Source organism: Bufo bufo, unplaced genomic scaffold (assembly GCF_905171765.1).
Source record: "Bufo bufo unplaced genomic scaffold, aBufBuf1.1, whole genome shotgun sequence".
Taxonomy (NCBI): Eukaryota; Metazoa; Chordata; class Amphibia; order Anura; family Bufonidae; genus Bufo; species Bufo bufo.
This window is the reverse complement of record NW_024400109.1, coordinates 36835-49244: the sequence shown is the minus strand read 5'-3', so window position 1 is coordinate 49244 and position 12410 is coordinate 36835. Positions and strand designations below refer to the sequence as shown.

General features: G+C 40.9%; 31 pseudogenes; all 31 read left to right on the top strand.

The window, feature by feature from the left end:
- Positions 1–81: 81 nt before the first annotated feature.
- Positions 82–200, top strand: LOC120983682 (annotated as a pseudogene).
- Positions 201–257: 57 nt separating this feature from the next.
- On the top strand, positions 258–376 carry LOC120983635 (annotated as a pseudogene).
- A 583-nt stretch (positions 377–959) lies between these two features.
- LOC120983641 lies at positions 960–1078 on the top strand (annotated as a pseudogene).
- Positions 1079–1864: 786 nt separating this feature from the next.
- On the top strand, positions 1865–1983 carry LOC120983677 (annotated as a pseudogene).
- A 410-nt stretch (positions 1984–2393) lies between these two features.
- On the top strand, positions 2394–2512 carry LOC120983654 (annotated as a pseudogene).
- A 386-nt stretch (positions 2513–2898) lies between these two features.
- On the top strand, positions 2899–3017 carry LOC120983660 (annotated as a pseudogene).
- Positions 3018–3075: 58 nt separating this feature from the next.
- Positions 3076–3193, top strand: LOC120983632 (annotated as a pseudogene).
- Positions 3194–3250: 57 nt separating this feature from the next.
- On the top strand, positions 3251–3369 carry LOC120983647 (annotated as a pseudogene).
- A 57-nt stretch (positions 3370–3426) lies between these two features.
- LOC120983639 lies at positions 3427–3545 on the top strand (annotated as a pseudogene).
- Positions 3546–3768: 223 nt separating this feature from the next.
- Positions 3769–3887, top strand: LOC120983679 (annotated as a pseudogene).
- Positions 3888–3945: 58 nt separating this feature from the next.
- On the top strand, positions 3946–4064 carry LOC120983634 (annotated as a pseudogene).
- A 57-nt stretch (positions 4065–4121) lies between these two features.
- On the top strand, positions 4122–4240 carry LOC120983687 (annotated as a pseudogene).
- A 926-nt stretch (positions 4241–5166) lies between these two features.
- LOC120983666 lies at positions 5167–5285 on the top strand (annotated as a pseudogene).
- A 58-nt stretch (positions 5286–5343) lies between these two features.
- On the top strand, positions 5344–5462 carry LOC120983645 (annotated as a pseudogene).
- Positions 5463–5520: 58 nt separating this feature from the next.
- LOC120983638 lies at positions 5521–5639 on the top strand (annotated as a pseudogene).
- Positions 5640–5684: 45 nt separating this feature from the next.
- Positions 5685–5803, top strand: LOC120983659 (annotated as a pseudogene).
- A 233-nt stretch (positions 5804–6036) lies between these two features.
- LOC120983640 lies at positions 6037–6155 on the top strand (annotated as a pseudogene).
- A 926-nt stretch (positions 6156–7081) lies between these two features.
- Positions 7082–7200, top strand: LOC120983653 (annotated as a pseudogene).
- A 58-nt stretch (positions 7201–7258) lies between these two features.
- Positions 7259–7376, top strand: LOC120983631 (annotated as a pseudogene).
- A 57-nt stretch (positions 7377–7433) lies between these two features.
- Positions 7434–7552, top strand: LOC120983644 (annotated as a pseudogene).
- Positions 7553–7609: 57 nt separating this feature from the next.
- On the top strand, positions 7610–7728 carry LOC120983670 (annotated as a pseudogene).
- A 222-nt stretch (positions 7729–7950) lies between these two features.
- On the top strand, positions 7951–8069 carry LOC120983678 (annotated as a pseudogene).
- Positions 8070–8127: 58 nt separating this feature from the next.
- LOC120983673 lies at positions 8128–8246 on the top strand (annotated as a pseudogene).
- Positions 8247–10179: 1933 nt separating this feature from the next.
- Positions 10180–10298, top strand: LOC120983643 (annotated as a pseudogene).
- Positions 10299–10695: 397 nt separating this feature from the next.
- LOC120983642 lies at positions 10696–10814 on the top strand (annotated as a pseudogene).
- A 233-nt stretch (positions 10815–11047) lies between these two features.
- LOC120983688 lies at positions 11048–11166 on the top strand (annotated as a pseudogene).
- Positions 11167–11399: 233 nt separating this feature from the next.
- LOC120983661 lies at positions 11400–11518 on the top strand (annotated as a pseudogene).
- Positions 11519–11575: 57 nt separating this feature from the next.
- On the top strand, positions 11576–11694 carry LOC120983633 (annotated as a pseudogene).
- A 222-nt stretch (positions 11695–11916) lies between these two features.
- LOC120983648 lies at positions 11917–12035 on the top strand (annotated as a pseudogene).
- Positions 12036–12092: 57 nt separating this feature from the next.
- On the top strand, positions 12093–12211 carry LOC120983685 (annotated as a pseudogene).
- Positions 12212–12268: 57 nt separating this feature from the next.
- On the top strand, positions 12269–12387 carry LOC120983657 (annotated as a pseudogene).
- The last annotated feature ends 23 nt before the right edge of the window (positions 12388–12410 follow it).

Sequence of the window (12410 nt, the reverse complement as noted above, 5' to 3'; positions counted from 1 at the left end):
TGGGAGACTGGTTAGGAATCCCTTGTTCCGTTGACTTTTTTTCATCATAAAAAAAGCACAATATATTGCAGTAGGGTGTTTGTCAATGGTTATTCTAAGCTGCATGTACCTGCACTCGTCAGATCGCAGAAGATAAGCAGCTTAAGGCTTGGCAAGTACCAGCCTGGGAGACTGGTTAGGAATCCCTTGTTCCGTTGACTTTTTTTCTTACTTTTATTTATCATAAAAAAAGCACAATGGATTGCAGTAGGGTGCTTGTCAACGGTTATTCTAAGCTGAATGTACCTGCACTCGTGAGATCGCAGAAGATAAGCAGCTTTAGGCTTTGCAAGTACCAGCTTGGGAGACTGGTTGGGAATCCCTTGTTCCGTTGACTTTTTTTCTTACTTTTATTTATCATAAAAAAGCACAATGGATTGCAGTAGGGTGTTTGTCAACAGTTATTCTAAGCTGAATGTACCTGCACTCGTCAGATCGCAGAAGATAAGCAGCTTAAGGCTTGGCAAGTACCAGCTTGGCAGACTATTGGGAATCCCTTGTTCCGTTAACTTTTTTTCTTACTTTTATTCATCATAAAAAAAGCACAATGGATCGCAGTAGGGTGCTTGTCAACGGTTATTCTAAGCTGAATGTACCTGCACTCCTCAGATTGCAGAAGATAGGCAGCTTAAGGCTTGGCAAGTACCAGCTTGGGAGACTGGTTGGGAATCCCTTGCTCCGTTGTCTTTTTTTTATTACTTTAATTTATCATAAAAAAAGCACAATGGATTACAGTTGGGTGTTTGTCAACGGTTATTCTAAGCTGAATGTACCTGCGCTCGTCAGATCGCAGAAGATAAGCAGCTTAAGGCTTGGCAAGTACCAGCCTGGGAGACTGGTTAGGAATCCCTTGTTCCATTTACTTTTTTTATTACCTTTATTTATCATAAAAAAAGCACAATGGATTGCAGTAGGGTGTTGTCAACGGTTATTCTAAGCTGAATGTACCTGCACTCGTGAGATCGCAGAAGATAAGCAGCTTAAGGCTTTGCAAGTACCAGCTTGGGAGACTGGTTGGGAATCCCTTGTTCCGTTGACTTTTTTTCTTACTTTTATTTATCATAAAAAAGCACAATGGATTGCAGTAGGGTGTTTGTCAACAAAGCAGCTTAAGGCTTGGCAAGTACCAGCTTGGGAGACTGATTGGGAATCCCTTGTTCTGCTGACTTTTTTTCTTACTTTTATTTATAATAAAAAAAAGTACAATGGATTGCAGTAGGGTGCTTGTCAACGGTTATTCTAAGCTGCATGTACCTGCACTCGTCAGATCGCAGAAGATAAGCAGCTTAAGGCTTGGCAAGTACCAGCTTGGCAGACTATTGGGAATCCCTTGTTCCGTTAACTTTTTTTCTTACTTTTATTCATCATAAAAAAAGCACAATGGATCGCAGTAGGGTGCTTGTCAACGGTTATTCTAAGCTGAATGTACCTGCACTCCTCAGATTGCAGAAGATAGGCAGCTTAAGGCTTGGCAAGTACCAGCTTGGGAGACTGGTTGGGAATCCCTTGCTCCATTGTCTTTTTTTTATTACTTTAATTTATCATAAAAAGGCAGCTTAAGGCTTGGCAAGTAGCAGCTTGGGAGTCCCTTGTTCCGTTGACTTTTTTTTCTTACTTTTATTTATCATAAAAAAAGCACAATGGATTGCAGTAGGGTGTTTGTCAACGGTTATTCTAAGCAGAATGTACCTGCACTCGTCAGATCGCAGAAGATAAGCAGCTTAAGGCTTGGCAAGTACCTGGTTGGGAATCCCTTGTTCCATTGACTTTTTTTCTTACTTTTATTTATCATAAAAAAAGCACAATGGATTGCAGTAGGGTGTTTGTCAACGGTTATTCTAAGCTGAATGTACCTGCACTCATCAGATCGCAGAAGATAAGCAGCTTAAGGCTTGGCAAGTACCAGCTTAGGAGACTGGTTGGGAATCCCTTGTTCCGTTGACTTTTTTTCTTCCTTTTATTTATAATAAAAAAAAGCACAATGGATTGCAGTAGGGTGCTTGTCAACGGTTATTCTAAGCTGAATGTACCTGCACTCGTCAGATCGCAGAAGATAAGCAGCTTAAGGCTTGGCAAGTACCAGCTTGGCAGACTATTATGAATCCCTTGTTCCGTTAACTTTTTTTCTTACTTTTATTCATCATAAAAAAAGCACAATGGATCGCAGTAGGGTGCTTGTCAACGGTTATTCTAAGCTGAATGTACCTGCACTCCTCAGATTGCAGAAGATAGGCAGCTTAAGGCTTGGCAAGTACCAGCTTGGGAGACTGGTTGGGAATCCCTTGCTCCGTTGTCTTTTTTTTATTACTTTAATTTATCATAAAAAAAGCACAATGGATTACAGTTGGGTGTTTGTCAACGGTTATTCTAAGCTGAATGTACCTGCGCTCGTCAGATCGCAGAAGATAAGCAGCTTAAGGCTTGGCAAGTACCAGCTTGGGAGACTGGTTGGGAATCCCGTGTTCCGTTGACTTTTTTTATTACTTTTATTTATCATAAAAAAAGCACAATGGATTGCAGTAGGGTGCTTGTCAACGGTTATTCTAAGCTGAATGTACCTGCACTCATCAGATCGCAGAAGATAAGCAGCTTAAGGCTTGGCAAGTAACAGCTTGGGAGTCCCTTGTTCCGTTGATTTTTTTTTCTTACTTTTATTTATCATAAAAAAAGCACAATGGATTGCTTTAGGATGTTTGTCAACGGTTATTCTAAGCAGAATGTACCTGCACTCGTCAGATCGCAGAAGATAAGCAGCTTAAGGCTTGGCAAGTACCTGGTTGGGAATCCCTTGTTCCATTGACTTTTTTTCTTACTTTTATTTATCATAAAAAAAGCACAATGGATTGCAGTAGGGTGGTTGTCAACGGTTATTCTAAGCTGAATGTACCTGCACTCATCAGATCGCAGAAGATAAGCAGCTTAAGGCTTGGCAAGTACCAGCTTAGGAGACTGGTTGGCAATCCCTTGTTCCGTTGACTTTTTTTCTTCCTTTTATTTATAATAAAAAAAAGCACAATGGATTGCAGTAGGGTGCTTGTCAACGGTTATTCTAAGCTGAATGTACCTGCACTCGTCAGATCGCAGAAGATAAGCAGCTTAAGGCTTGGCAAGTACCAGCTTGGCAGACTGTTGGGAATCCCTTGTTCCGTTGACTTTTTTTCTTACTTTTATTTATCATAAAAAAAGCACAATGGATTGCAGTAGGGTGTTTGTCAACGGTTATTCTAAGCTGAATGTACCTGCACTCGTCAGATCGCAGAAGATAAGCAGCTTAAGGCTTGGCAAGTACCAGCTTGGGAGACTGGTTGGGAATCCCTTGTTCCGTTGACTTTATTTCTTACTTTTATTTATCATAAAAAAAGCACAATGGATTGCAGAAGGGTGCTTGTCAACGGTTATTCTAAACTGAATGTACCTGCACTCGTCGGATCGCAGAAAATAACCAGCTTAAGGCTTGGCAAGTACCAGCTTGGGAGACTGGTTGGGAATCCCTTGTTCCGTTGACTTTTTTTATTACTTTTATTTATCATAAAAAAAAAGCACAATGAATTGCAGTAGGGTGCTTGTCAACAGGTGTTCTAAGCTGAATGTACCTGCACTCGTCAGATCGCAGAAGGTAAGCAGCTTAAGGCTTGGCAAGTACCAGCCTGGGAGACTGGTTAGGAATCCCTTGTTCCGTTGACTTTTTTTCATCATAAAAAAAGCACAATATATTGCAGTAGGGTGTTTGTCAATGGTTATTCTAAGCTGCATGTACCTGCACTCGTCAGATCGCAGAAGATAAGCAGCTTAAGGCTTGGCAAGTACCAGCTTGGGAGGCTGGTTGGGAATCCCTTGTTCCGTTGACTTTTTTTTATTACTTTTATTTATCATAAAAAAAGCACAATGAATTGCAGTAGGGTGTTTGTCAACGGTTGTTCTAAGCTGAATGTACCTGCGCTCGTCAGGTCGCAGAAAATAATCAGCTTAAGGCTTGGCAAGTACCAGCTTGGGAGACTGGTTGGGAATCCCTTGTTCCGTTGACTTTTTTTTATTACTTTAATTTATCATAAAAAAAGCACAATGGATTGCAGTTGGTTTTTGTCAACGGTTATTCTAAGCTGAATGTACCTGCACTCGTCAGATCGCAGATGATAAGCAGCTTATGGCTTGGCAAGTACCAGCTTGGGAGACTGGTTGGGAATCCCTTGTTCCGTTGACTTTTTTTCTTACTTTTATTTATCATAAAAAAAGCACAATGGATTGCAGTAGGGTGCTTGTCAACGGTTATTCTAAGCAGAATGTACCTGTACTCGTCAGATCGCAGAAGATAAGCAGCTTAAGGCTTGGCAAGTACCTGGTTGGGAATCCCTTATTCCCTTGACTTTTTTTATTACTTTTATTTATCATAAAAAAAGCACAATGGATTGCAGTAGGGTGTTTGTCAATGGTTATTCTAAGCTGAATGTACCTGCATTCGTCAGATCGCAGAAGATAAGCAGCTTAAGGCTTGGCAAGTACCAGCTTGGAAGACTGGTTGGGAATCCCTTGTTCAGTTGACTTTTTTTTATTACTTTAATTTATCATAAAAAAAGCACAATGGATTGCAGTAGGGTGCTTGTCAACGGTTGTTTTAAGCTGAATGTACCTGTGCTCGTCAGGTCGCAGAAGGTAAGCAGCTTAAGGCTTGGCAAGTACCAGCCTGGGAGACTAGTTAGGAATCCCTTGTTCCGTTGACTTTTTTTTATTACTTTAATTTATCATAAAAAAAGCACAATGGATTGCAGTTGGTTTTTGTGAACGGTTATTCTAAGCTGAATGTACCTGCACTCGTCAGATCGTAGAAGAAAAGCAGCTTAAGGCTTGGCAAGTACCAGCTTGGGAGACTGGTTGGGAATACCTTGTTCCGTTGACTTTTTTTATTACTTTTATTTATCATAAAAAAAGCACAATGGATTGCAGTAGGGTGATTGTCAATGGTAATTCTAAGCTGAATGTACCTGCACTCGTCAGATCGCAAAAGATAAGCAGCTTAAGGCTTGGCAAGTACCAGCTTGGGAGACTGGTTGGGAATCCGTTGTTCCGTTGACTTTTTTTCTTACTTTTATTTATCATAAAAAAAGCACAATGGATTGCAGTAGGGTGTTTGTCAACGGTTATTCTAAGCTGAATGTACCTGCACTCATCAGATCGCAGAAGATAAGCAGCTTAAGGCTTGGCAAGTACCAGCTTAGGAGACTGGTTGGGAATCCCTTGTTCCGTTGACTTTTTTTCTTCCTTTTATTTATAATAAAAAAAAGCACAATGGATTGCAGTAGGGTGCTTGTCAACGGTTATTCTAAGCTGAATGTACCTGCACTCGTCAGATCGCAGAAGATAAGCAGCTTAAGGCTTGGCAAGTACCAGCTTGGGAGACTGGTTGGGAATCCCTTGTTCCGTTGACTTTTTTTATTACTTTTATTTATCATAAAAAAAAGCACAATGAATTGCAGTAGGGTGCTTGTCAACGGTTGTTCTAAGCTGAATGTACCTGCACTCGTCAGATCGCAGAAGGTAAGCAGCTTAAGGCTTGGCAAGTACCAGCCTGGGAGACTGGTTAGGAATCCCTTGCTCCGTTGACTTTTTTTCATCATAAAAAAAGCACAATATATTGCAGTAGGGTGTTTGTCAATGGTTATTCTAAGCTGCATGTACCTGCACTCGTCAGATCGCAGAAGATAAGCAGCTTAAGGCTTGGCAAGTACCAGCTTGGGAGACTGGTTGGGAATCCCTTGTTCTGTTGACTTATTTTATTACTTTTATTTATCATAAAAAAAGCACAGTGGATTGCAGTAGGGTGCTTGTCAATGGTTAGTCTAAGCTGAATGTACCTGCACTCGTCAGATCGCAGAAGATAAGCAGCTTAAGGCTTGGCAAGTACCAGCCTGGGAGACTGGTTAGGAATCCCTTGTTCCGTTTACTTTTTTTATTACTTTTATTTATCATAAAAAAAGCACAATGGATTGCAGTAGGGTGCTTGTCAACGGTTATTCTAAGCTGAATGTACCTGCACTCGTGAGATCGCAGAAGATAAGCAGCTTAAGGCTTTGCAAGTACCAGCTTGGGAGACTGGTTGGGAATCCCTTGTTCCGTTGACTTTTTTTCTTACTTTTATTTATCATAAAAAAGCACAATGGATTGCAGTAGGGTGTTTGTCAACAGTTATTCTAAGCTGAATGTACCTGCACTCGTCAGATCGCAGAAGATAAGCAGCTTAAGGCTTGGCAAGTACCAGCTTGGGAGACTGATTGGGAATCCCTTTTTCTGCTGACTTTTTTTCTTCCTTTTATTTATAATAAAAAAAAGTACAATGGATTGCAGTAGGGTGCTTGTCAACGGTTATTCTAAGCTGCATGTACCTGCACTCGTCAGATCGCAGAAGATAAGCAGCTTAAGGCTTGGCAAGTACCAGCTTGGCAGACTATTGGGAATCCCTTGTTCCGTTAACTTTTTTTCTTACTTTTATTCATCATAAAAAAAGCACAATGGATCGCAGTAGGGTGCTTGTCAACGGTTATTCTAAGCTGAATGTACCTGCACTCCTCAGATTGCAGAAGATAGGCAGCTTAAGGCTTGGCAAGTACCAGCTTGGGAGACTGGTTGGGAATCCCTTGCTCCGTTGTCTTTTTTTTATTACTTTAATTTATCATAAAAAAAGCACAATGGATTGCAGTAGGGTGCTTGTCAACGGTTATTCTAAGCTGAATGTACCTGCACTCCTCAGATTGCAGAAGATAGGCAGCTTAAGGCTTGGCAAGTACCAGCTTGGGAGACTGGTTGGGAATCCTTTGTTCCGTTGACTTTTTTTTCTTACTTTTATTTATCATAAAAAAAGCACAATGGATTGCAGTAGGGTGTTTGTCAACGTTTATTCTAAGCAGAATGTACCTGCACTCGTCAGATCGCAGAAGATAAGCAGTTTAAGGCTTGGCAAGTACCTGGTTGGGAATCCCTTGTTCCATTGACTTTTTTTCTTACTTTTATTTATCATAAAAAAAGCACAATGGATTGCAGTAGGGTGTTTGTCAACGGTTATTCTAAGCTGAATGTACCTGCACTCATCAGATCGCAGAAGATAAGCAGCTTAAGGCTTGGCAAGTACCAGCTTAGGAGACTGGTTGGGAATCCCTTGTTCCGTTGACTTTTTTTCTTCCTTTTATTTATAATAAAAAAAAGCACAATGGATTGCAGTAGGGTGCTTGTCAACGGTTATTCTAAGCTGAATGTACCTGCACTCGTCAGATCGCAGAAGATAAGCAGCTTAAGGCTTGGCAAGTACCAGCTTGGCAGACTGTTGGGAATCCCTTGTTCCGTTGACTTTTTTTCTTACTTTTATTTATCATAAAAAAAGCACAATGGATTGCAGTAGGGTGTTTGTCAACGGTTATTCTAAGCTGAATGTACCTGCACTCGTCAGATCGCAGAAGATAAGCAGCTTAAGGCTTGGCAAGTACCAGCTTGGGAGACTGGTTGGGAATCCCTTGTTCCGTTGACTTTATTTCTTACTTTTATTTATCATAAAAAAAGCACAATGGATTGCAGAAGGGTGCTTGTCAACGGTTATTCTAAACTGAATGTACCTGCACTCGTCGGATCGCAGAAAATAAGCAGCTTAAGGCTTGGCAAGTACCAGCTTGGGAGACTGGTTGGGAATCCCTTGTTCCGTTGACTTTTTTTATTACTTTTATTTATAATAAAAAAAAGCACAATGAATTGCAGTAGGGTGCTTGTCAACAGTTGTTCTAAGCTGAATGTACCTGCACTCGTCAGATCGCAGAAGGTAAGCAGCTTAAGGCTTGGCAAGTACCAGCTTGGGAGACTGGTTAGGAATCCCTTGTTCCGTTGACTTTTTTTCATCATAAAAAAAGCACAATATATTGCAGTAGGGTGTTTGTCAATGGTTATTCTAAGCTGCATGTACCTGCACTCGTCAGATCGCAGAAGATAAGCAGCTTAAGGCTTGGCAAGTACCAGCTTGGGAGGCTGGTTGGGAATCCCTTGTTCCGTTGACTTTTTTTATTACTTTTATTTATCATAAAAAAAAGCACAATGGATTGCAGTAGGGTGCTTGTCAACGGTTATTCTAAGCTGAATGTACCTGCACTCGTCAGATCGCAGAAGATAAGCAGCTTAAGGCTTTGCAAGTACCAGCTTGGGAGACTGGTTGGGAATCCCTTGTTCCGTTGACTTTTTTTCTTACTTTTATTTATCATAAAAAAGCACAATGGATTGCAGTAGGGTGTTTTTCAACAGTTATTCTAAGCTGAATGTACCTGCACTCGTCAGATCGCAGAAGATAAGCAGCTTAAGGCTTGGCAAGTACCAGCTTGGAAGACTGGTTGGGAATCCCTTGTTCCGTTGACTTTATTTCTTACTTTTATTTATCATAAAAAAAGCACAATGGATTGCAGTAGGGTGCTTGTCAACGGTTATTCTAAACTGAATGTACCTGCACTCGTCGAATCGCAGAAAATAAGCAGCTTAAGGCTTGGCAAGTACCAGCTTGGGAGACTGGTTGGGAATCCCTTGTTCCGTTGACTTTTTTTATTACTTTTATTTATCATAAAAAAAAGCACAATGAATTGCAGTAGGGTGTTTGTCAACGGTTGTTCTAAGCTGAATGTACCTGCACTTGTCAGATCGCAGAAGGTAAGCAGCTTAAGGCTTGGCAAGTACCAGCCTGGGAGACTGGTTAGGAATCCCTTGTTCCGTTGACTTTTTTTCATCATAAAAAAAGCACAATGGATTGCAGTAGGGTGTTTGTCAACGGTTATTCTAAGCTGCATGTACCTGCACTCGTCAGATCGCAGAAGATAAGCAGCTTAAGGCTTGGCAAGTACCAGCTTGGGAGACTGGTTGGGAATCCCTTGTTCCAATGACTTTTTTTATTACTTTTATTTATCATAAAAAAAGCACAATGGATTGCAGTAGGGTGCTTGTCAACGGTTATTCTAAGCTGAATGTACCAGCACTCGTCAGATCGCAGAAGATAAGCAGCTTAAGGCTTGGCAAATACCAGCTTGGGAGTCCCTTGTTCCGTTGACTTTTTTTCTTACTTTTATTTATCATAAAAAAAGCACAATGGATTGCAGTAGGGTGCTTGTCAACAGTTATTCTAAGCTGAATGTACCTGCACTCGTCAGATCGCAGAAGATAAGCAGCTTAAGGCTTGGCAAGTACCTGGTTGGGAATCCCTTGTTCCATTGACTTTTTTTATTACTTTTATTTATCATAAAAAAAGCACAATGGATTGCAGTTGGGAGCTCGTCAACGGTTATTCTAAGCTGAATGTACCTGCAATCGTCAGATCGCAGAAGATAAGCAGCTTAAGGCTTGGCAAGTACCAGCTTGGGAGACTGGTTGGGAATCCCTTGTTCCGTTGAGTTTTTTTCATTATAAAAAAAGCACAATGGATTGCATTAGGGTGTTTGTCAACGGTTATTCTAAGCTGCATGTACCTGCACTCATCAGATCGCAGAAGATAAGCAGCTTAAGGCTTGGCAAGTACCTGGTTGGGAATCCCTTGTTCCGTTGACTTTTTTTATTACTTTTATTTATCATAAAAAAAGCACAATGGATTGCAGTAGGGTGTTTGTCAATGGTTGTTCTAAGCTGAATGTACCTGCACTCGTCAGATCGCAGAAGATAAGCAGCTTAAGGCTTGGCAAGTACCAGCTTGGGAGACTGGTTGGGAATCCCTTGTTCCGGTGACTTTTTTTCTTACTTTTATTTATCAGAAAAAAAGCACAATGGATTGCAGAAGGGTGCTTGTCAATGGTTATTCTAAGCTGAATGTACCTGCACTCGTCAGATCGAAGAAGATAAGCAGATTAAGGCTTGGCAAGTACCAGCTTGGGAGACTGGTTGGGAATCCCTTGTTCCGTTGACTTTTTTTATTACTTTTATTTATCATAAAAAAAGCACAATGGATTGCAGTAGGGTGCTTGTCAACGGTTATCCTAAACTAAATGTACCTGCACTCGTCGGATCGCAGAAAATAAGCAGCTTAAGGCTTGGCAAGTACCAGCTTGGGAGACTGGTTGGGAATCCCTTGTTCCGTTGACTTTTTTTATTACTTTAATTTATCATAAAAAAAAGCACAATGGATTGCAGTTGGTTTTTGTCAACGGTTATTCTAAGCTGAATGTACCTGCACTCGTCAGATCGCAGAAGATAAGCAGCTTAAGGCTTGGCAAGTACCAGCTTGGGAGACTGGTTGGGAATCCCTTGTTCCGTTGACTTTTTTTCTTACTTTTATTTATCATAAAAAAAGCACAATGGATTGCAGTAGGGTGCTTGTCAACGGTTATTCTAAGCTGAATGTACCTGTACTCGTCAGATCGCAGAAGATAAGCAGCTTAAGGCTTGGCAAGTACCTGGTTGGGAATCCCTTATTCCGTTGACTTTTTTTATTACTTTTATTTATCATAAAAAAAGCACAATGGATTGCAGTAGGGTGCTTGTCAACGGTTGTTTTAAGCTGAATGTACCTGCGCTCGTCAGGTCGCAGAAGGTAAGCAGCTTAAGGCTTGGCAAGTACCAGCCTGGGAGACTAGTTAGGAATCCCTTGTTCCGTTGACTTTTTTTTATTACTTTAATTTATCACAAAAAAAGCACAATGGATTGCAGTTGGTTTTTGTGAATGGTTATTCTAAGCTGAATGTACCTGCACTCGTCAGATCGTAGAAGATAAGCAGCTTAAGGCTTGGCAAGTACCAGCTTGGGAGACTGGTTGGGAATACCTTGTTCCGTTGACTTTTTTTATTACTTTTATTTATCATAAAAAAAGCACAATGGATTGCAGTAGGGTGATTGTCAATGGTAATTGTAAGCTGAATGTACCTGCACTCGTCAGATCGCAAAAGATAAGCAGCTTAAGGCTTGGCAAGTACCAGCTTGGGAGACTGGTTGGGAATCCCTTGTTCCGTTGACTTTTTTTCTTACTTTTATTTATCATAAAAAAAGCACAATGGATTGCAGTAGGGTGTTTGTCAACGGTTATTCTAAGCTGAACGTACCTGCACTCATCAGATCGCAGAAGATAAGCAGCTTAAGGCTTGGCAAGTACCAGCTTAGGAGACTGGTTGGGAATCCCTTGTTCCGTTGACTTTTTTTCTTCCTTTTATTTATAATAAAAAAAAGCACAATGGATTGCAGTAGGGTGCTTGTCAATGGTTATTCTAAGCTGAATGTACCTGCACTCGTCAGATCGCAGAAGATAAGCAGCTTAAGGCTTGGCAAGTACCAGCTTGGCAGACTGTTGGGATTCCCTTGTTCCGTTGACTTTTTTTCTTACTTTTATTTATCATAAAAAAAGCACAATGGATTGCAGTAGGGTGTTTGTCAACAGTTATTCTAAGCTGAATGTACCTGCACTCGTCAGATCGCAGAAGATAAGCAGCTTAAGGCTTGGCAAGTACCAGCTTGGGAGACTGGTTGGGAATCCCTTGTTCCGTTGACTTTATTTCTTACTTTTATTTATCATAAAAAAAGCACAATGGATTGCAGTAGGGTGCTTGTCAACGGTTATTCTAAACTGAATGTACCTGCACTCGTCGGATCGCAGAAAATAAGCAGCTTAAGGCTTGGCAAGTACCAGCTTGGGAGACTGGTTGGGAATCCTTTGTTCCGTTGACTTTTTTTATTACTTTTATTTATCATAAAAAAAAGCACAATGAATTGCAGTAGTGTGCTTGTCAACGGTTGTTCTAAGCTGAATGTACCTGCACTCGTCAGATCGCAGAAGGTAAGCAGCTTAAGGCTTGGCAAGTACCAGCCTGGGAGACTGGTTAGGAATCCCTTGTTCCATTGACTTTTTTTCATCATAAAAAAAGCACAATATATTGCAGTAGGGTGTTTGTCAATGGTTATTCTAAGCTGCATTTACCTGCACTCGTCAGATCGCAGAAGATAAGCAGCTTAAGGCTTGGCAAGTACCAGCTTGGGAGACTGGTTGGGAATCCCTTGTTCCGTTGACTTTTTTTATTACTTTTATTTATCATAAAAAAAGCACAATGGATTGCAGTAGGGTGCTTGTCAACGGTTAGTCTAAGCTGAATGTACCTGCACTCGTCAGATCGCAGAAGATAAGCAGCTTAAGGCTTGGCAAGTACCAGCCTGGGAGACTGGTTGGGAATCCCTTGTTCCGTTTACTTTTTTTATTACTTTTATTTATCATAAAAAAAGCACAATGGATTGCAGTAGGGTGCTTGTCAACGGTTATTCTAAGCTGAATGCACCTGCACTCGTCAGATCGCAGAAGATAAGCAGCTTAAGGCTTTGCAAGTACCAGCTTGGGAGACTGGTTGGGAATCCCTTGTTCCGTTGACTTTTTTTCTTACTTTTATTTATCA